Source organism: Epinephelus lanceolatus, chromosome 5 (genome assembly GCF_041903045.1).
Source record: "Epinephelus lanceolatus isolate andai-2023 chromosome 5, ASM4190304v1, whole genome shotgun sequence".
NCBI lineage: Eukaryota > Metazoa > Chordata > Actinopteri > Perciformes > Serranidae > Epinephelus > Epinephelus lanceolatus.
In genome coordinates, this window is record NC_135738.1 from 9,051,237 (window position 1) to 9,074,841 (window position 23,605).

A 23,605-nucleotide genomic window follows, 5' to 3' on the forward strand; every position below is an offset into this window, starting at 1 on the left:
ATAAAGAAAACAGTCTGCAGATTAATCAATAACGAAACTGATCGGGTCCTCGCAGCCCTCTGTGTTCCGCAGCTGCAGTCGGAGGATGTTACTGGAGACGTATCAGCGAGTGTAGAAACAGAGTAGCTGGAGGAGTTTTGTATTTCCTGCACGTTATATTAGAAGGAGCTTCGCTGCAGCACCTTCACTTTGTGCCCTTCAGTGCTGAATCATCACAACACATTCACAGGTAGAAAAATGACTCGGGCTGTTTTCACTGCACAGCTTCTTTTTGTCTTCTCCGCCCAGAGCGTCCTGGATCCTCTCAGCCTACTTTACTCCTTAATGGAAAATAATGAGTGTAAGGGTGGATTTATAGCTGTGTATCATCTCTACCTGGAGCCTACGCAAGGGGCCTACAAGCTGTGAGCATGTTTACTTGTGCTGTGGCGTCTGTGTCGCTCTGAAGTTAAGTCTCTGAAACACTAATTGACGGAGGGGTTTCTGTGAAGTGCTGTAAAGTCTGATTGATTCAAAACACACCAAAACAAATAAATAAGGCTGAATAATAGCAACACTATCAAACACGATTTTCCCCACAACCACAACATGCTAATGTTTATAGTGTAGCGATTACAGTAGTAGCTTTAATAACTCAATAATACCAAAATACTATGACTCACTATCATTCATAACTCAAAATTGTGCCCCAGAAGCACATGAACTGGTTTAAAAGATGAAGGAGAGCGATGGGTGAGGTCACAGAGGAGGCAAAAAGTAAAGCAGCTGCAGTGTCCTGACTTCTCCTTGATCATAAAGGTTTGTTAAAGTGGGTCCACACATACTCCTCCTCTTTATCATCTACTGTTTTAATTATCTAGTTAGGATTTCTTCCTAAAGATTAAAATGCTGATCGATACCAAGCACTTCTTATGAGAAGATAATCCTTTGGTAGACTATGAAATGAATAACGGACAGTATTAACCAAGTCAAACATCATAAACATGTATAAACTTTGATCCACAAGCCTGTGCAAACATATATTTGTCTTTCGTATCATATGATTATACACAGCAAATAAATAAAAAAGACTGATGACACACTGTTGAAATATTCTATTAAAATAAAGGTACAAAAGCATTAGTATCAGTAAGTACTCATTATGTCCAATGGCCTATAAAACAAAACCTATTTGCAGCTAATCACAATTCGTATGATTATAATGCAACTACAACAAATTAAAACATAGATGTATACAGAAAGGAATATTAAAGATATGGATATAGGCCTAACTAAAATGAGCAGATTATCAAATGCAAAGTTGAGACGTAAGGATTTATATGCACATTTAATGAAATGCATACATCAGTGCAAGTCTGTATCAAGAGTCTCCAATGTGAGACAAGCTGTAGAGAAGGGAACAGAGGGGTCAAATCCTTCCTGACACAGGCACAGTCAGCCCGTTCCTCAAAATCAACACGTTAAAGCAAACTACTTGTTATGAAACAAAGTGATATTTTCGTTTTGAAAAGAAAAATCAGGGGTGGATTCATGTCTATGCGGGGCTTACGTTGATTTGACGCAGAAGTATACATCCCACTTAAGATGGATGACTGCATGCATATTTCTGTGGGCCTAAGTATTAATAACTGGGGGCGTTGGTGGCTTAGTGGTGGAGCAGGCACCCCATGTACAAGGCTGTTGCCGCAGCGGCACGGGTTCAACTCCAGCCTGTGGCCCTTTGCTGCATGTAACTCCCTCTCTCTCTCTCTACCCCTTCACACTTGTCTGTCCTGTCAAATAAAGGCTAAAAATGCCCCAAAAAAATATCTTTAAAAAAATAAATAAATAACTTACTCTGAATGCTGCCTTGTCATTTTTTGACCTGCCCGTTGGAACCAATTATATTTGTATAACGTTATCACGGAATTTTTTAAAAAAACATGATGGATGGATGTACTGCCAAGAACATAATGTCCCTGGCCACTGCTGTTGTCAGCATGGAGCAAGTGGCAAGGAGAGGCTCAGGTGAAGTTTTAGAGTCCTCACATCCCTTGCGGAGATGGGGCTAAAAAGAGTTCAAATGACGTTTTTTCAAACAACTTTTTATGTCGGGACTTCAGGACACATGGATCACTACGGACGAGCAGTATGGAGGTATTCTGTGGTTTCAATTATGTGTTTTTTTGGACGTTTTAATCTGGGGCGCCGTCAGCCTCCATTAGGTGGAGTTTTGTTGCTACCCCCATCTCCGCAAGGGATGTGAGGACTCTAAAACTTCACCTGAGCCTCCCTCGGCATATGGGTGAGCAGATAATGGCTGAATTTTCATTTTTGGGTGCACTATCCCTTTAAGTTCCTCTGATGGCCACTAGAGGCTGGCTCCAAGTGTGAGTCAATCCCCTTAGACGCCCATGTTAAAATGCCAAACTTTACAGCAGAAGTAAACATGTTTACAGCCTGGTCCAAAAAACAGTTTGGGTCTTTATAGCTAAATTCCTCCTCAATAACAACTTTAAAAGGTATGAATTTTCCTATAACTCACTCATTTACATTTAATTAAGGCTTAACGATGTTACGCATAATTAAGGTCGCGGCTGCTTTGAGCTTCTCAGTCAGATCCACCCCTCACTCCTCTACAGCTCCAACCTATTGCCAAGATATGATCACTTCTGGCTCCAAAATACCAAGATGGAGACAGCCAACAGGAGTCCATAAACCTGTGGGTGATGTCACTGTGGCTGCATCCATTAGTTTTACAGTCTATGGTGTGGAGGCATAAAAACAGTGCTCACAGCTAACTCACTGACTCCATGGTGACATCATATTTCCTTTCACAGCCCCCTTAAAAACAGACTAATAAATCCTCTTGAATCAGAAACACACACTTCTGTCTCTTTTACTTTTAAGCCCTTACTTTATCTTACTTTTTGTCTTTTTTATATATTATTTCAAATCATAAATAATTGTTGTACGATGATTTCTTGTGATTATCATTGTGATCATTTTGTTAGTACGGTTTGTTCTGGATATCCTGCAGTTCACTACAGCAAAGAGAGACAAAACACTTCCTGTTTACATCCCCAAATATGGGAACTGTAGTTCTAAACCTTGAGCATGATCATTCCCCAAACAGAAGTAAGACAAAGGATCAGTGTTGAGGAGCAGTCTCAGTTCTGTCTGAGGGGGGCTGCTGTGTGTGGAAGCTCGTCTCCATTAGCATAACACTAAAAGATGCATGTTGGTCCCTGGAGTCTTGTTTCAGTGGAGATGGAGGAAGTCATTACAAACATCCATCTGTAACAGGAGCGTTCACTTCAGTCCAACACGAGGCAGAGAGACAGATAGAAAGGTCACTGACAGACAGACAGACAGCTCCTTCTTTAATGTATTATTAATGTGTCCCGCCCCATAAATAACTGGCCTTTGTAGATTATTTGAGGTGGCAGGCGGAGGATGGAGGAGTGTGGTTTTTCTCATTAGTGTGGGTGGAGGGATAGTGTTTCCTCTGCATGTTCACATTAAAGGTGCTTATGGTAATTGAATCCTGATAGTGATTCAGTGAAGAACAGTTCAGAGGGAGGAAGAGAGCAGCTGCTGCAGCTCACGAGGACACTGTGTTAAATCATACGCTTCATATTCCTCTAAAGAGAAAAATGTATGTTTACCACCTCTCTGCGAATCAAAGGAAATTGCAGCACACAAACGTGAAGCACAGCTGAGAATCACAAACATCCATCTCAATGTGGAGTCGGTACTTCAGCTAAAAATGAACATAATGAGGTTTTAAATTAATCATTACAATTTAATGCATCAGTGCTGTGATACAACATCATTCACAGTGTAAATACTCATTTTTTTAAATTAGGAAAAATTAAACCATCACCTCAGGTGCAGGTCAGCACTGAACCATGATGCTGTAACCTGGTGTTAACACAAGACCTGGATCTGTTAGATGTCAGCTCTGAGACACTGCAATGGATAATAAAGACTGATGCTCCATGGATACAGAGCAGCCACAGTCAAAGCAGTAATGTGTTTATGTGACTGTGATACATCATGTTACTGAGAGCTCACAGGAAGTTCACTCAGATCCACTCAAAGACCAAAGCTCCTTTTACACTGCCTGTTTAAGGCAGAGATACCACGCTGTTATGCCACCTCGCCCTTCTGTATAAAAGGTATGATGGCAGAATAAGGGGGACAGAGTTGTTCCTGACCTCTGTATAAATGGGACAGCCTGCAGGACCAGATCATGAGCAGGTGTGACGTTTTGATGATGTGTTATGTGTGCGACCCACCGTGGGAGATTTAAAAGGTAACTGGCAGCATCTAGAGGCTATTTCAAAGAAGAACAGTGGCTGGAAATGTCCGCAAATTGGGAAAACAATGAGGTCCTCAACCTCGGAGCAAAGTACGAGATCAGCCGCCACATAACAGGGACGATAAATGATTGTTAAGCACCACAAACGTGTGTGCTATATGTCACACAACAGGCCAACGCTGTTGAGTTACATGTCATGCTCGACAGGTCTCTTTTGATTCTGTGATGCTGGCATGCGGTCTAAAGTCACACATGAGAGCGGCATGATGCCACCGTAGTTTGGTTCTGTGTAAAAATGCAAAGGCGCCATGAATAAGGGACTTCATACTGGCTTTATAGCTCGATCTCTGTGTAAAAAGGGCTAAAAAGTGTCAAGCAGCAACTCTGCAGCTAAAAAATGAAGTCAACACTGAAGTCCCTAAACTGCAGTTCCTCAAATGGCCACTTGAGGCAAGAGCGAGTCAATCCCCACAGACCACCATATTAAAATGTCCAACTTTACAGCAGAAATAAACATGTTCACAGCCTGGTACAAAATACGGTTTCGGTCTCTATAGCTAGTTTCAACATTCATAATAACTGTACAGGGGCTGAATTTTTCTGTAACTTCAGGCCACTCAGTCAGATCCAGCCCTCACTCCTACACTGCTTCACCATCTTGTCTGAATATGATCACCTCTGGCTCCGAAAAACCAAGACAGCGATGGCTGTAATGCCAAACTCGAGGCTTCAAAACAAAGTCCGCAAACAAATGGGTGACATCACAGTAGCTATGTCCATTATTTTTACAGTCTATGGGTGTAATGAGGTAAAAATCTTTGTCTGAGTGGCTGCTCTACACTGCATGAGAGTTTATTATATTAAAATCATATTGAATAATCACTTGACTAAAATCTGACAGCTGTAATCTTTTCTTCAGATTGACTGACAGAATTCAATTAAGTCAAACTGTTAAATCTGATGAGTTTACTTTTTTTATTATATATCATCTGATTTTCCCTCCACATGTCCTCCTCTTCTTTAATGTGATTGTCTTCATGTTGGCAGGTTTGACTGACACCAGGTAACTCCAGTCAGAGCCAAGAAGTGGTCCAACTGTTATACAAGTAGGAAACTTTGATATTTATAGCCACATACACATCTATGTGTGTATATATCCCTGATATGCACCATGTCACACTACATAAACTGTTCAGGAATGGCCCGGGGAACATGAGAAACAGGTCAAGGCGTCCATTATGCCTTACAATTCCCCAGATCCCAATTTGATCGAGCTTCGGCCCATTACTGAGCAGTTTTTGTGGTGTAGCATGGTAATATTTGATCAAGATTTGTCTTTTAATTCTCATTTAAAACAAACCTCAAGGACTGCATTTTTTCATCTGCGTAATATTGCGAAAATTGGGCCTATCCTGACCCAAAAAGATGCAGAAAAATTGGTCCAAGCTTTTGTTACCTCTAGGCTGGATTACTGTAACTCTCTATTATCAGGTAGCTCTAGTAAGCCTTTAAAAACTCTCCAGCTAATTCAGAATGCAGCAGCACGTGTACTGACAGGAACTAAGAAACAAGATCATATTTCTCCTGTTTTAGCTTCTCTGCACTGGCTCCCTGTAAAATCCAGAATTGAATTTAAAATCCTACTGTTAACTTAAAAAGCTCTAAATGGTCAGGCTCTGTCATATCTAAAAGAACTCATAGTGCCATATTATCCCACCAGAACACTAGGCTCTGAGAATACAGGATTACTCGTGGTCCCTAAAAGGCCCGTTTCCACTGAAGAAGTTCCTGGTACAATTTGGGGGGTAGGAACTACTACAGGAACGTCCTCTCGCTCGGCCCTCTCAACCGCCGTGTCTCCACTGAGAGAGCGGAGTAGGAGGAAGGTTCCTGTAAAGTTACCAGGCTGTGTATGTGACGTAATCGTTGTGCGACCATTTTGACCGGGGCGATGTAGGGCTGCCGTTAGCCGTTAGCGGTGTCTGTAATAACTCCAGTCACGGTCCGTGAAAAAAATATTTCTTCCAGCGGATGTCTTAGTTACAACATGATTGAGCTAACTGGAGTAGTTTCATGTCGTATCCGACAACGGGAGGCTTTTCACAGATGACGTCCTGATGTTAGCTTTGCTGCTGCTTTTAGCTGTCCCTGTCAGCTGATGCTTTCTAGACATCGTGATTTCCCAAAACTGAATAAATACCACACATAGCAACACAAAACTGCTTTGCTAGCTCAATCATGTTGTAACTAAGATATCTGCTGGAAAAAATATTTTTTTCACGGACCATTTATTGAGTTATTACAGACACCGCTAACAGCTAACAGTTAGCCCAGCTAATCTACGATAACCATGTTATTAATTACAAAACGTCACATCCTGCCTTGAGTATATCCAGTCAGCACCAAGTAATCCCCAAGCCCCAGCCAGGAGTTTCTCAGGGCCGTCCTGAGTACCTACTCCGAGGCAGGGACTTGTTTAGCCCCTGTAAAAGTTCCGGAACTCTGTCCTTCGGGGGTGGTTCCTGTGGTAGAGACACGCACCAACGGCCCCGGACCCATAAAATTACCTCGAAATTCCTGCAGTGGAAACGGGCCTATAGTCTCCAAAAGTAGATCAGGAGCCAGAGCCTTCAGCTATGAGGCTCCTCTCCTGTGGAATCATCTTCCTGTTGCGGTCCGGGAGGCAGACACCGTCTCCACATTTAAGACTAGACTTAAGACTTTCCTCTTTGATAAAGCTTATAGTTAGGGCTGGCTCAGGCTTGCCTTGTACCAGCCCCTAGTTAGGCTGACTTAGGCCTAGTCTGCCGGAGGACCCCCTATAATACACCGGGCACCTTCTCTCCTTCTCTCTCTCTCTCGTCCTGTTACTGCATTTTGCTAACTCGGCTATACTCCATGTCACTAACTCGGCTTCTTCTCCGGAGCCTTTGTGCTCCACGGTCTCTCAGATTAACTCATACCGCAGCGGTGCCTGGATAGCGTGACGTGTGTGGTTGTGCTGCTGCTGTGGTCCTGCCAGATGCCTCCTGCTGCTGCTGTTATCATTAGTCATTAGTCATACTTCTACTGTTATTATACACATATGATTATTGTCACACATGTATACTATCAGATATTAATATATACTTTCAACTTATTGTACCACAGTAGCCAGAACTATAATTCTAATATTATTATATCATTACTTTCATTAATGTTGTTGTAAGCTACTGTCATTACCATCTGTCCTGCATCTCTCTCTCTCTCTCTCTCTCTCTCTCTCTCACTCTCGCTCTTTCTGTCTCATTGTGTCATACAGATTACTGTTAATATATTATGTTGTTCTGTTCTGTACGACATCTATTGCACGTCTGTCCATCCTGGAAGAGGGATTCCTCCTCTGTTGCTCTTCCTGAGGTTTCTACTCTTTTTTCCCCTGTTAAAGGTTTTTTTGGGGAGTTTTTCCTTATCCGCTGTGAGGGTCATAAGGACAGTGGGATGTCATATGCTGTAAAGCCCTGTGAGGCAAATTGTGATTTGTGATATTCGGCTTTATAAATAAAATTGATTGATTGATTGATATATTGGGAGGGGGGTAGTTGGTCTGTAATGGTGTTTGGGTAGGTGGAGCGTGTCAGGTGGTATCCACAGGAATGGCAGAACCAATCGTTTCCCTTCAGAACATTGTATTGTAACAAGATGATCAATGTTACTGACTTCACCATCCAGTGGTTTTAATGCTTTGCCAGATCAGTGTATATATAATAAATGATACAATGGTTTGTTCCCTCAGATCCTCCCTGTTATGAGGACAAATGACATGTTTAGTCCTGGAGCAACAGTAGAGAGCATATCCGGCTGCTCGACAACTCTGGCATGAGAGGGTAATGATACGGTGCCTTAGTATTGGAGTCTGCTGGCTCTGATGAGAGCTTAGATAGGTTTCAATTTCAGTTCAGTTTTAAATCATAATGTTTTCTAGGTAAAAGTCATGTGTTTGTGAAGTCCTGAGTATCTGACTGGATAAATGAGACTTGGATTATACTGCACGAGTTGTGTGAAAGGGTGTAAAAAGACGTTTCAGTATAGTTATGCTGTCATTATTAATGGTCCCCTGTCAATCAACTAGGGCTGCCACTAACGATTATTTTCATTGTCGACTAATCTGTCGATTATTTCTTCGATTAGTCGACTAATCATTTCATCGAAAAATGTGTTAAAATGTTGAAAAATGTCAGTCTGTCTCTCCCAAACCCGAAAATTACGTCATCTAATGTCTTGTTTCGTACTCACGCCAAAGGGTTTTAGTTCACTGTCACGGGAGAGTGTGTAAAGCTGCCAATATCTGAATGTAAGAAGCTGCAGTATGAGTATTTTGGAGTACTTTTATAAAACTTTTCTATGAAAAATGACGCAAATCAATTAGTCGACTACTAAAATAGTCACCGATTATTTTAATAGTCGATTAGTCATGGATTAGTCGACTAATCGTGGCAGCCCTACAATCAACCAATCAATATGTTGGCTGTTTTCCGTGGAGACATGCAAGAAAAACAAATCTTCCTTAATGAAATCACTGACTGACTAACTGATATGGTCATTTTGTGGGTGAACACTTGTATTATAATTATTTAAATGACACCCAGCCCTGGTTTAGGTGACCCTGCTCTGTGTGAACCACCATGATGACTGAGTGACTCTGTAACAGGTAGGATTCACCTGTAAGACGTGATGGAGGTCTGACCACACTCACACTATCATCGATGAGGCTGCTGTTGACATCACTACAGTTTGTCATCGTGTCACCACAGCCATCACACAGCGGACACAACTATAATCACCTCTGAATACAGGGACACTTCATGGTGCCCTTCAAGCCAGCTCATATTTAACACGCTCATCACATAATGTTTAAGACTTCATGAGTAGAAATTTTCAGTTTACTGGATGTGACATGGTGATGGTTTAAAATATCACTGCTCATGTAACTTATTTTACTATTTATTGGCATCGAATGTGTTTATATGGACACGAGTATCCTGGTTAAATTCTGTAAAGTCTGTTCATGCAACTTTACTTCACTTGGCAACTTTACTGTTAATTTCTTCCCCGCTACCATCGCTAACAGCTTTCTTATCTGGGCACACACACAGTCAGTCTCTCTCTCTCTCTCTCTCTCTCTCTCTCTCTCTCTCTCGACCACACACACACACACACACACACACACACACACACACACACACACTGAGCTATTCCTGAAATATTATGACACTGTCCTCCACACCAGAGTCAGCCTGTCACTGTGACCACGGACAGGGGAGTAGTGGATGAAGATAAACAGCCTCTTTCATTAAAGACAAATCTCTTCATCTCCTCAGATATGTGAGACACTTTGGCTACAGCCATCGTTTGTGTTGACGTCACCTGGCTGAAATCACACCTGCACAGGTAGCTGGCAGGGCTCAGTATCCAGGGTAAGATGTATATGTGCAACAGTATCCCCATTTCTGTCTGAGTACTGCAGATAGGATTCTGCTCCCTGAAAACAGGACATGGTGTTTGCATGCTCAAACACATAAACTTCAAAAACCTGATCATAAACAGCTTATTTATGTCCCTGTAAATACACTTAGTGCAGGTGTATCGTTAGGAAACAACAATATTGATTCTCTGGACAACAAAACAATATTTGCTAATATCACAAACTATAAAATTTCGATTGTAATTAATTCAGAGGCCTGATCAATATGAGCTAATATCAATAAATATCCTCATTGTATTATTCTTGTCTGTTTACCATCACCTGCCCGGTGCTAACTGGGTAACACTGTCTAAATGTTTATGAAGCAGGTGTGCTTGGATGTAAATGGTGACACAGACACGTCATGGGATTTCAAAGTAAAGGCGCATCTTAAAGGTGAAAACATGTATTAATGTTTTCATGTTTTTGCATCAATGATATTGGATCAGTGATGCAATGTATTGTTACAGACCTATCTCTTAGGGTGCTCACCAAAACAATCGGACAGAGACCTTCTTGAAGAGGTGGTCTCAGTGCGGTTCCAAATGAACTCTGGTGCAGTTTGTTTGTGGTGAGAACGTGTTCCGGCCTGGATCTGAAGCAACTGCAGTCACATGACACATTGTTTGGGTTAAACATGAGCATGTTACAGTCCTGGAGGATTATTAATGTGCATCTCCTCCTGTACTGCCTTAATATGCACATTCAGCACATCCAATGCATCAAAACATTGTTTTCTAGTTGGAGCCGCGCCTCGTTTTCAAACTGTATGGTTTGACTAAAATGAACAATGACAGCAATATAGTCCACGATGAGCAGCACTAAAATCAACCTGCGTAGTTGTCCCTCCATTGTGACATTAGAAAGTGTCACATTTATCTTGCAAGTGTACTCTTCTTCTACGTGTCAGAAAGGCAGAGGTTTGAACTCGGGATAAAACGCAAAAACACTGTCAATGTTTTCTTTACATAAATTTACTGACAACAAAACAGTGTTTATTTAGTAATCCTTTAGTGATCAATAGGTTTAACATGTCCATCCTCAGTGTGTGTGTGTGTGTGTGAGTGTGTGCAGCAATGTGTGTTAGTGACCTTCTGTGGTTGTGACTCTTCTCTTGTGTATGTTTACTTCTAAAAGTATTCACATGGGGTGTGTGTTTGTGTGTGTGTGTCTATCTTTAGCCCTTTTTACACATGAAACAGTTGCTGTCTTTATTAAGCATTTAAAGGAACAGTTCAACATTTAGTTAAATCTTCCTCGTCCTCTCTGAGAGTCACATGTTCAGATTGAGTCCACTCTCATGTCTATACACTTAATATAAGGCTACAGCTAGTTAGCTTAGCTTAGCATAAAGACTGGAAACAGATGGAAACAGCTAGCCTAGCTCTGTCTACAGGTAACATCCACCTCCCAGCTCCTCTAAAGCTGATTAACATGTTATATCTGGTTTGTGTGAGGGGGTTATGTGTCAGGAAATGACTCCTCTTTGTGAGGACCACAGGAGTTTAAACAGGTGGAGTGAGGAGGTTTTTTTAAAGTGAGGTCAGAGAGGTGGATTTAAAGACTTGGTTTAATGATGAAGGTTAGAATCAGGGATGTATTATGTCACTGAGGGGACAAGTATAGAATTACAATCTGTGTGTGTGTGTGTGTGTGTGTGCGCGTGCGCTGCGAGGTGTTCAGGACAGTTGGTTATTTTTAGCAGCGAGGAGAGAAATAATTCAGTACGATCACAGAGCAGCTCGTTCACCTCCTCTCTGACAGAGGAGACCAACCAGCAGATGGATCCTCCTCCTCCTCCTCCTCCTCCTCCTCCTCAGTGTGTGACAGGTGGGGTATGATATCTGTCTGATCCTCCAGTAAGAAACAGAGATATTTGCTCTGAATACAGAATGAATGGATGAAGCTCCTCTCTTACTACATTTTGCCTGTTGTCACATCATTATCTCTCTCCTTTAATGCCTCCACACAGTTCTCACATCTTATGGCCCCTAAACATCCATCACTCAGATCATTGGTGCAAACCATGTATCTCCAGATGCCTTGATGTTGAATGTTTGTGATAATCTGACGGATGAAGTGTTCCTTTCTGTGATGAGAAAATTCTCCTATTCTCTAGCCCTAAATAAACTGTTTAAAACCCATCTCGGATCAGCTGCAAAAAGCATCGTCACACAGCTGAAAACAGGGTTGTTTTTCTGACACCATGAAAGGTTGACTTCTTAATGCATTGCTGTAGATTAACCTACATAACAGTATATAAATGAGTTACAATGAGCACAGCTTTAAACACCTACGGCCAATTTAGAGTCACCAGTTAACCTGTATGTCTTTGGACTGTGGGAGGAAGCCGAAGTACCTGGAGAAAACCCACGCTGACACAGGGAGAACATGCCAACTCTGCGCAGAGGGGCTCCCCCACCCCAGGTGTGAACCAGAAACCGTCTAGTTGTGAGGCGTCAATGCTAACCACTGCACCATCGTGCCGCCGTGCATGCATTTGTGCCAAATTTGAGCAAATTCTGCCCTCTTGAGATATTGTATTCACAAAATGAGTTCATCATTGACTCAAATGTTGACGAAATTCCCTCTGTTTTTTCTTGAGATATCGCATTCACAAGAATGACATGGAGGAGGTACCAGTGGCCTTGACCTTTGACCTTTGACCACCGAAATCTAACCAATTCATCGTTAGGTCCAAGTAGACAAATTTGAAGAAGTTCCCTCACGCACGGCTCCCTCAAGGATATCACGGTCATGAGAGTAAGACGGACAACCCAACCCTGAACATAATGCTTCCGGCCACATCTATCGCCTGTGTGGAGGAATAAAACCAGAAGCTACAAGCTTGAGACAAAAATAAAATCCAAGACGCTTTGGCATTACAGCACAAACCTGTGTGTGTTGCTGCTAAAAACCTTCTTTTCTTCCATTTCCCATCAGTAACTCCACCTGTGTTTCCTCTCAACACACAACACCAACATCCACACTGTGTTCAAACAGCCAGCTGAGCAGGTGCACACCATCACAAACAACTGGTTTAAAAGCAGACAGGTGGAGTCGGCACCTCCGCTGCATGTAGGCAGAACTAAGTTTAGACTGCAAGACTGATAAAACACAGCGAAAAGACTCAAACTGTTGCTCTCAGACCTGCCAAATCTGCTGCAAACAATTTCATTTCCCCATATTTAGATTTCATATCAAATTCCTCTTCAGCAGTTTTCTATTCCTCTTTAACAGATTGTTTCCTGGATCTAACCTGTTTTCCCCCAAGTCCACTTAACTTTATAGTTTTTTTAAATAATAGTTTTATCAAAGCTCCACGTCTGATGAATGGATGAAAATCACAGACTGCAACCCACCAAGAACACAGACAATATACTTTAATTAATAAGAAATATTCTGAAAAACTCAACAGAATTAAAACATAAATCACCTGTGGGTTTTTACACTGTCATGAGATCAAGTTCAACTTGTCATCAAAAATTAAATACCAACATGTGTCAGTCACTACAGCACAGGTTCATATATTTATATATTTATATATCTATATTACAAACACCATCAGGTCAATATGATTTTTTTTTGATAAAATCACAATAAAGAATAAAAATATTATTTTAGATAACATAATATTACAGCAGGATGGGAATATATAAGAGAAATGTGACTCTAAGTATGTAAAATAATACAAAGATAAAAAAATATGAATAAATAAACTGAAATATAAAACTAAAGAGACGTTAAAATAAACGGTGCAGGAGGCAGAAAGCAGCAGAGACACGTTAGCTGAGATAAAGTGAACATAAACAAATCAAACACAGAAACCCGCCCGTTAAACCGGATCATTCCCCCGGTTCCACTCACCTGTGTGGGGACCAGCATGGACGCTGTCGGCGGAGTTTACCGGTCCGTTGGAAAGTCGTCTTCTCCGGTTCTGTTCAACCTCCGTGTCTCCAAGAAGAAGAAGAAAAATAACGGCGACAAAAAGGCCGCGTGAAAACCGTTAGTCTGTAGTTTTTCCGGTGAAATGTCCGGTGTGTGTGATGAGAGCGGAGCACCGGGAGGGAAAACGCCCAAACTTGCGGCGGACGGAGAGCTGAAGTGTGTTCCCGGTGGACGGGCGAGGGGAGCGGACAAGATGGAGCGTCAAGTTCACGGGAGAGAAGGAGGAAGAAACCGGAAGTTCAGCTGTTTGACCTTCACAATAAACGTCCAATAGCATGTCCACTAGTCCGTTAGCCATTCAGAAATGTGATAAAATTTGAATAAAATATTTGTTTTTAATGTGAGTACCTCCGTATTAAAATGTGATTTTAATAGTAATAATAATAATAATAATAATAATAATAATAATAATAATAATAATAGTATTAACATTAACATTTTTGTCTTTTCCGAAATATATATATATATATATATATATATATATATATATGTATTGTATTGACTTTTTATAGTTTAAAAAGGGGTGTGGTTTACTTCTCAAAACTGATCTTTTTTTAAAAAGCTTTTTATTATTGTGAGAACATTATAATATTTCCGAGACATCTTATATTTTAACATTATTGCTTTTTTTGTAGGTTTTGGGTATTTTATTTAAATTTTATTTTTGTATTATGAATGTGAATAATGTGTATATGTTAGTGTTTTTTATGATAATTTCTAACTTTCTAACTAATGTAAAGTGTCTATGAGTACTATGAAAAGTGCTCTTTAAATAAAAAAAAATTATTGTTATGGTAATTGTCAGATTATATTTGACTGCAGTCCTGAAATGTTTATAGAATAGTAGATAGGCTACAGCCTATTTCTAAATATATTCTTGTATATAAATGTGTTTTTATGCAAAATAAATAAAATCAATCATAATGTGAATTTAAATATATGCGATATAAATATAATTTATATCATATTCATAATAAATGTGAGGAAACAGATGAAATACATTCAAAACAACGACGGTAAACATATAAACAATAAGTAGAACCCTTTTTTTAAAAAAAAAAGTAGATCAGTAAATAGAGAGAGAGATAAGAAAAGATAAAAATAACTCTTTAAATGTAATAAAAAAAATAATACATTAAATAAATTAGAGTGGTGACATTAAAAAACATATGTATACAATATTCACATTATTTAGACAATATATTTTTATAGTTATCATAAAAGCCTGTTGGTAATAATAGAACAATGTTGTTTCGTCGTTAGTTTTAACTACATCTAAAATACTTAATATCAGAAGAAGACTTTTATTTTCATCTCACCGGAAACAGCAGCTCTTATTGTGGTGACTTGACTGTACGCATGAACCAGCAGCAGTGGCGCGCGCGCGCGCGTGTGTGTGTGTGTGTGTGTGTGTCTTCTCTGTTTACCGGGGGAGAGTGGAGGGGGGTGGTGTTGAGGGGGGTCCCCGGGGACTCCGCCGGCACCGCCGCCTCTGCCAGGCAACGGCGCCGCTCAGAGCTTCAGAGAGCCGGGGATGAGAGCAGGCGGGCGGGCAGGTGTCAGATCAGTGCACCGGAGAGGAACACCGACACATCACCGGCAGTATGATAAAAACTCTCATGTTTCATTCATTGACGTGCACACTTTGTAACACCAGCAGTGCTTCAGAAACTACTCAGGTCTAGATAATACTTTATTACAAGGAAATGTCCCACTTTCAAAACTGTGCTTACAAAATGTATTTAAAGTATGAAAAGTTCTTCTAAAGTAAGTGTGCCCACATGTACCCTCCACTATATATAGTAGCCTGGTACAGTAGGTGACCTTGTGTGCAGCTGTCTGTGCTGGGTGTTAGCAGCATGTTTGCTGTTGTATTGATTTCAAACATGTTGTAGCAGCTTGTTGTTGTTGTGTGATCTGATATGTTCACACTGCCACAGCTTCAGATACATCACATGTATCATATCTGTTTGTTACTCAGCAGCTGTAACCTGCAGCTCACCTCCTGCATGTTAAAATATGTGTCAGTTTGATTTGTGGCTTCAGTCAGATGAACAGGTGTTGAAGAGGAACATCACTCTGACTGACAGGTGAAGTCTCTGTGAGCCTCTAAAGCTCGTTACACAGACTGTCCCGATGGTGGCGCCACAGGGGGGTCATGTCATTATAAACTGGGTTATCCTCAGTAAATAAGCATAAAGCATAAAGACCAGAAACAGAGGGAAACAGCTATCTAAGCTTAGCATAAAGAGTGGAAAAGGGGTAATAGCTATTTTAGTTTAGCACAAAGACTGGAAAAGGGTAAAAAGCTAGCTTAGCTTAGCATAAAGACTGGATAAGGGAAAACAACTTTCTTAGCTTAGAAAAAAGGACTGAAAACTGGGCTGAAACACTTAGCTTAGCATAAATACTGGAAACTAGGGGAAACAACTAGTTTAGTTTAGCTTAAAGACTGGAAACTGGGGCTAACAACTACTATAGTTTAGCAAAAAGACAGAAAACAGGCGGAAACAGATAGCTAGCGTAAAGACTGGAAACGGGGGAAACAGCTTGCGTAACTTAGCATAAAGATGGGAAACAGAAACAGCATAAAGACTGGAAAGAGGTATGAGCTATTTAAGTTTAGCATAAAGATTAGAATTGGGGAGACAGTTAGCTTAGCTTGGCATAAAAGAATTGAAATGGGAAAACAGCTGTCTTGGCCTAGCAAAAAGACTGAAAATCGGGAAACAGTTAATTTAGCATAAAGGATGAAGAAATTATCTTAACTCAGCATAAACACTGGAATCAGGGAGCCAGCTATGTAGCTTACCCTAGAGACTGAAAATGGGGTAATGGATAGTTTAGCATTAAGAATGGAGACTGGGGAAATAGCTAGCTTGGCTTAGCATAAAGTCTGGAATCAGGGGCAAACAAATACCTTAGCATAAAGATTGGAAACTGTGAAAATAGCTAGCTTTTCTTTGCATGAAGACTGGAATCAGGGAAACAGATAGCTTAGCACAAAGACTAGAAACAGGGAAACAGATAGTTTAGCTTAGTTTAGCTTAGCATAGAGACTGGAAAAGGGGTAACAGCTATCTTAGCTTAGCATATAAACAGGAAATAGAGGGAGACAGCTAGCTTAACTTGGCATGAAGACTGAAAGCCATAAAAAAGGGAAATCAGCTGTTTTAGCCTCGCGAAAAGACTGAAAATGGGGAAACAGATAGCTTAATTTAGCATAAAGGATGAAAAAGTTATCTTAACTCAGCATAAACACGGGAAACAGGGAGCCAGCTTTCTTAGCTTAGCATAAAGTCCGGAAACAGGGGTAAACAAATAGCTTAGCATAAAGACTTGAAACTATGGAAACAGCTAGCTTTTCTTAGCATAAAGACTGGGAAGGGAGTAACAACTATCTTAGCTTAGCATAAAGACTAGAATCAGGGAAACAGCAATCTTAGCCTAGCATAAAGGCGGGAAATGGGGGGCAGCTAGCTTAGCTTAACCTAAAGACTGGAAAAGGGGAAATAGCTAAACAGCATAGCATCAAGACTGGAAACAGAAGAAGACAGCTGGCTCGGTAAATGTTTCTTGCTGGACAGCATCTGGACTCAGTTACTACTTTGTCATGGCCATGAGGTTGCTAGGCAACCAGCAGAGATACTACACAGAAGTGATTGGCAGATAAATGGTTCACTGTTTGTCTAGACAGATACAAGATCAGTAAACTGGAAATGCAAGATAAAGAAAAGGAAAACTTATTTCTTAAAGTACATTTTATACCAAAAGCAGTAAGACATTGTGATTCATGAAAGATGAAAATAAAGACTGATGCAAGACACAGGAGCTTTAAAAATTGGACAGCGAGATTAAATAAAAGTTAGTTATGCAGGTAAGGTAAAAGCAAGTTTTAAAAGTTGTGTGTGAGATGATGAGTGACCCACATGCAGCATAAGTGTGGCCTTCAGGAACAGTTACTGTGAGAGTCCCATGAACACATCATGAAGTCCTGCTCAGGTACAGATGGGTGCACCTTACCTGTTCAGACCTGCAGACAGCTGCTCAGGAACTGTAAACATTGAGGAGTCAAGTTACCACTCTGCTCACGAATCACTTTGCTATATGGACAAAAGTATGTGGACACCCACTGTGTGTATTCTTTTGTGTACTCTCAGTCCTGGGTCTGTTCTTCAGGGTGCGGACCTCTTCCTGCAGCACACAGTGATATTCTAGACAACTGTCTATTTCCAACTTTATGTCAACAGTTTGTGTTTCCTCTTTTAGCATGACAATAACAAAGCTTCATCCAAGTTTGTCTGGTTGTGTGAATATTAGTATCATATATAGAAGCAGCTGGTCGGAGCAGAAGAGGAGGTGATTCAAAGTCAAGTCAAACCATGTGTTAACAAGCAGTTGAACAGGTGTACCTAATAAAGTGGATGGTTAGTGTAGATAGATAGATAGATAGATAGATGTCAACATAAAAATATTGTCCACATACTTTTAGACAGTGTGTTCTGTGTGTCAGTATGAGACAGAGCCAGTCTCACTCTGTCCTCTGTCTCCCCCTGGTGGTGCTGTGAGATACTGGTGGAAGTGGAAACCAGTGATGTGCAGTAGAAGCTGCTGGTCTGTGAGGAGACGCAGCTGAGTTCATTAAGTCCTGGATGAAGACGTGTCCACAGGGCAGAGATAACAGATAGTGTTCTCCTCTGTGGTGGCACTTATTGATCCGACTCAACGGCTAATTCACCTGTTTTTCTTCTTCTGTGGTGGGCTTCATCGAGCGCGGCTGCAGGGAGAATACACACATTAGTGGAGCCTCATATTTCACCGCTGTGTACTGAGAGTAATCAACTCCTGCTGACAATGGACCATTGATTTAATGAGACACAGCACTGTCCACAGCTCCTCCGTCACAACAGGGGACTCAATTATTCTGTCCTCTCATGTCCTCAGAGACGCACTTATTCTGAAGTCTGCACCACAGAAAGGCTTTTATTATTAAGTTTACACTACAGAGAGGCTTTTATTATGAAGTCTGCACTACAGAGAGGCTCTTATTATGAAGTCTGCACTACAGAGAGGCTTTTATTATGAAGTCTGCACCACATAGAGGCTCTTATTCTGAAGTTTGCACTACAGAGAGGCTTTTATTATGAAGTCTGCACTACAGAGAGGCTCTTATTATGAAGTCTGCACTACAGAGAGGCTTTTATTATGAAGTCTGCACCACATAGAGGCTCTTATTCTGAAGTTTGCACTACAGAGAGGCTTTTATTATGAAGTCTGCACCACAGAGAGGCTTTTATTATGAACTCTGCACTACAGATGTCTGCACTACAGAGACGCTCGTATTCTGAAGTCTACACTCCAGAGAGGCTCTTATTATGAAGTCTGCACCACAGAGAGGCTTTTATTATGAAGTCTGCACTACAGAGACACTCTTATTATGAAGTCTACACTACAGAGAGGCTCTTATTACGAAGTCTGCACCACAGAGAGGCTTTTATTATGAAGTCTACACTCCAGAGAGGCTCTTATTATGAAGTCTGCACCACAGAGAGGCTTTTATTATGAAGTCTGCACTACAGAGACACTCTTATTATGAAGTCTACACTACAGAGAGGCTCTTATTACGAAGTCTGCACCACAGAGAGGCTTTTATTATGAAGTCTACACTCCAGAGAGGCTCTTATTATGAAGTCTGCACCACAGAGAGGCTTTTATTATGAAGTCTGCACTACAGAGACACTCTTATTATGAAGTCTACACTACAGAGAGGCTCTTATTATGAAGTCTGCACCACAGAGAGGCTTTTATTATGAAGTCTACACTACAGAGACACTCTTATTATGAAGTCTGCACTACAGAGAGGCTCTTATTATGAAGTCTACACCACAGAGAGGCTTTTATTATGAAGTCTGCACTACAGAGACACTCTTATTATGAAGTCTACACTACAGAGAGGCTCTTATTATGAAGTCTGCACCACAGAGAGGCTTTTATTGTGAAGTCTACACTACAGAGACACTCTTATTATGAAGTCTGCACTACAGAGAGGCTCTTATTATGAAGTCTGCACTACAGAGACACTCTTATTATGAAGTCTACACTACAGAGAGGCTCTTATTACGAAGTCTGCACCACAGAGAGGCTTTTATTATGAAGTCTACACTCCAGAGAGGCTCTTATTATGAAGTCTGCACCACAGAGAGGCTTTTATTATGAAGTCTGCACTACAGAGACACTCTTATTATGAAGTCTACACTACAGAGAGGCTTTTATTATGAAGTCTGCACTACAGAGACACTCTTATTATGAAGTCTACACTACAGAGACACTCTTATTATGAAGTCTGCACTACAGAGAGGCTCTTATTATGAAGTCTGCACTACAGAGACACTCTTATTATGAAGTCTACACTACAGAGAGGCTCTTATTACGAAGTCTGCACCACAGAGAGGCTTTTATTATGAAGTCTACACTCCAGAGAGGCTCTTATTATGAAGTCTGCACCACAGAGAGGCTTTTATTATGAAGTCTGCACTACAGAGACACTCTTATTATGAAGTCTACACTACAGAGAGGCTTTTATTATGAAGTCTGCACTACAGAGACACTCTTATTATGAAGTCTACACTACAGAGAGGCTTTTATTATGAAGTCTGCACTACAGAGACACTCTTATTATGAAGTCTACACTACAGAGACACTCTTATTATGAAGTCTACACTACAGAGACACTCTTATTATGAAGTCTGCACTACAGAGACACTCTTATTATGAAGTCTACACTACAGAGACACTCTTATTATGAAGTCTGCACTACAGAGAGGCTCTTATTATGAAGTCTACACTACAGAGAGGCTTTTATTATGAAGTCTGCACCATAATTACAAAATTATGAAGAACGTTGCTAATGATTAAATTAAATAATATCTATATCTATTTTCTGTAACATCATTTTAAATACAGTACAGGCCAAAAGTTTGGACACACCTTCTCATTCAATGCGTTTTCTTTATTTTCATGACTATTTACATTGTAAATTCTCACTGAAGGCATCAAAATTATGAATGAACACATGTGGAGTTATGTACTTAACAAAAAAAGGTGAAATAACTGAAAACATGTTTTATATTCTAGTTTCTTCAAAATAGCCACCCTTTGCTCTGATTACTGCTTTGCACACTCTTGGCATTCTCTCCATGAGCTTCAAGAGGTAGTCACCTGAAATGGTTTTCCAACAGTCTTGAAGGAGTTCCCAGAGGTGTTTAGCACTTGTTGGCCCCTTTGCCTTCACTCTGCAGTCCAGCTCACCCCAAACCATCTCGACTGGGTTCAGGTCCATCACTCTCCTTCTTGGTCAAATAGCCCTTACACAGCCTGGAGGTGTGTTTGGGGTCATTGTCCGGTTGAAAAATAAATGATCGTCCAACTAAACGCAAACCGGATGGGATGGCATGTCGCTGCAGGATGCTGTGGTAGCCATGCTGGTTCAGTGTGCCTTCAATTTTGAATAAATCCCCAACAGTGTCACCAGCAAAACACCCCCACACCATCACACCTCCTCCTCCATGCTTCACAGTGGGAACCAGGCATGTGGAATCCATCCGTTCACCTTTTCTGCGTCTCACAAAGACACGGCGGTTGGAACCAAAGATCTCAAATTTGGACTCATCAGACCAAAGCACAGATTTCCACTGGTCTAATGTCCATTCCTTGTGTTTCTTGGCCCAAACAAATCTCTTCTGCTTGTTGCCTCTCCTTAGCAGTGGTTTCCTAGCAGCTATTTGACCATGAAGGCCTGATTGGCGCAGTCTCCTCTTAACAGTTGTTCTAGAGATGGGTCTGCTGCTAGAACTCTGTGTGGCATTCATCTGGTCTCTGATCTGAGCTGCTGTTAACTTGCCATTTCTGAGGCTGGTGACTCGGATGAACTTATCCTCAGAAGCAGAGGTGACTCTTGGTCTTCCTTTCCTGGGTCGGTCCTCATGTGTGCCAGTTTGGTTGTAGCGCTTGATGGTTTTTGCGACTCCACTTGGGGACACATTTAAAGTTTTTGCAATTTTCCGGACTGACTGGCCTTCATTTCTTAAAGTAATGATGGCCACTCGTTTTTCTTTAGTTAGCTGATTGGTTCTTGCCATAATATGAATTTTAACAGTTGTCCAATAGGGCTGTCGGCTGTGTATTAACCTGACTTCTGCACAACACAACTGATGGTCCCAACCCCATTGATAAAGCAAGAAATTCCACTAATTAACCCTGATAAGGCACACCTGTGAAGTGGAAACCATTTCAGGTGACTACCTCTTGAAGCTCATGGAGAGAATGCCAAGAGTGTGCAAAGCAGTAATCAGAGCAAAGGGTGGCTATTTTGAAGAAACTAGAATATAAAACATGTTTTCAGTTATTTCACCTTTTTTTGTTAAGTACATAACTCCACATGTGTTCATTCATAGTTTTGATGCCTTCAGTGAGAATCTACAATGTAAATAGTCATGAAAATAAAGAAAACGCATTAAATGAGAAGGTGTGTCCAAACTTTTGGCCTGTACTGTATATATATATAACCACGTTATTCTTGATCCCCATTTACGTCCTGGATACGGTCAGAGTGCTCCATCTTATCAGTTTAATGTAATGAATCAGGTTGAAATGTTATTTTTTAAGTTGTGTTTTTACCTCAGAGTTCTGAAAGTTTCCAGGACTGAATATACAGAATGTTTTTTTTGTCTTTTTTCAAATTGAAATCAGTTTCAAACCAGCAGCTACATTTGCAGAGAGCAGCATCCAAAGATGGAGAAGGTAAGAAACATGTTAAACTTCACTAAAAACATATTTTGTCTTTTGATAATGAAGGTCTAAATAAGTGTCAGTTGTAATGAAGTGAGATCACAACAAATTAAAACACATGGAAGTGTAGAGTGAAGCTGCTGATCGCTGCCAGGCTGTATGAGTATGTGATAGTAGAGTGTATCAAACAGTTATAATACAAGGAGAGAAAAATATCAGTATAACAGCTGATTACAAACTTATCAAAAGTATGTTAAAGTGAAACATTTCCACACAGAGACAGATGTCAGAGTGTGAGTGTGAGGAGACAGTCAGTGAGGTCCAACCTGCTGCAGCTCAACCTGATCTCCAGTCACAACCAGAGTCCTCTGGTCCACAGGTGAGACACATCACAAATTACAGTTACTGATCAAAATGGCGGTTACAAAGGGGGTTATCTGAATTTATTCTTTTCAGTAAAAGGTTTACACGTAGGATTTGACATTCATTCTGTTGCTTTGAGTCTCTGCTTTGTGCAGGAATGACTTCTTCTCACTTCTAATGATTTGTTAGAAAAGTAATCAAATGTGATAAGTTACATTACTTTGAATAAGTAATTAAAATAGATATATATCTTAGGCTAACTAGTAATCTGTAACCTCTTACATTTTAAAAGTAACCTTCCCATCACTGAGTAGTTGAGTAAAAAGAGCAGCAGGTTATTTGCCTTGACTCATGGTTGTCCTTTGTGTCTCCCTCTGAACAGGAAGTGATGTCAGCATGTGGGAACAGCAGCTTTAAAGCTGAGCAGCAGGATAAACAGGAGAAGAAGAGGAAGAGGAACCAGCTGATGGATGATGATGATGAGACATCAGCTGATCAGGAGTCCATCCGGATCCACGGTCTGAGTGTGGAGCGTTACAGACAGATCTATTACTCAGTGCTGCAGCCGTCTGTCCTCGCTAACCTGTCCTCTGCCAGTCCTGCTGTGAGACATTTTATTAACCTCAACACCTGCGACACGTCAACACCTGCAACCTGTCAACACCTGCAACCTGTCAACATTTGCAACACGTCAACACCTG

General features: G+C 40.8%; 1 protein-coding gene across 1 annotated transcript in view; it reads right to left on the reverse strand.

Annotated features, from left to right (window-relative positions):
* The window catches only part of LOC117262070 (carbohydrate sulfotransferase 8), a 74,203-nt gene extending 60,274 nt beyond the window's left edge, over positions 1 to 13,929 (reverse strand). The window contains exon 1 of the mRNA XM_033634726.2: positions 13,674 to 13,929. The gene's annotated coding sequence lies outside the window, so the exon portion shown is untranslated. The remainder of the gene's footprint in view (positions 1 to 13,673) is intronic.
* Positions 13,930 to 23,605: the final 9,676 nt, after the last annotated feature.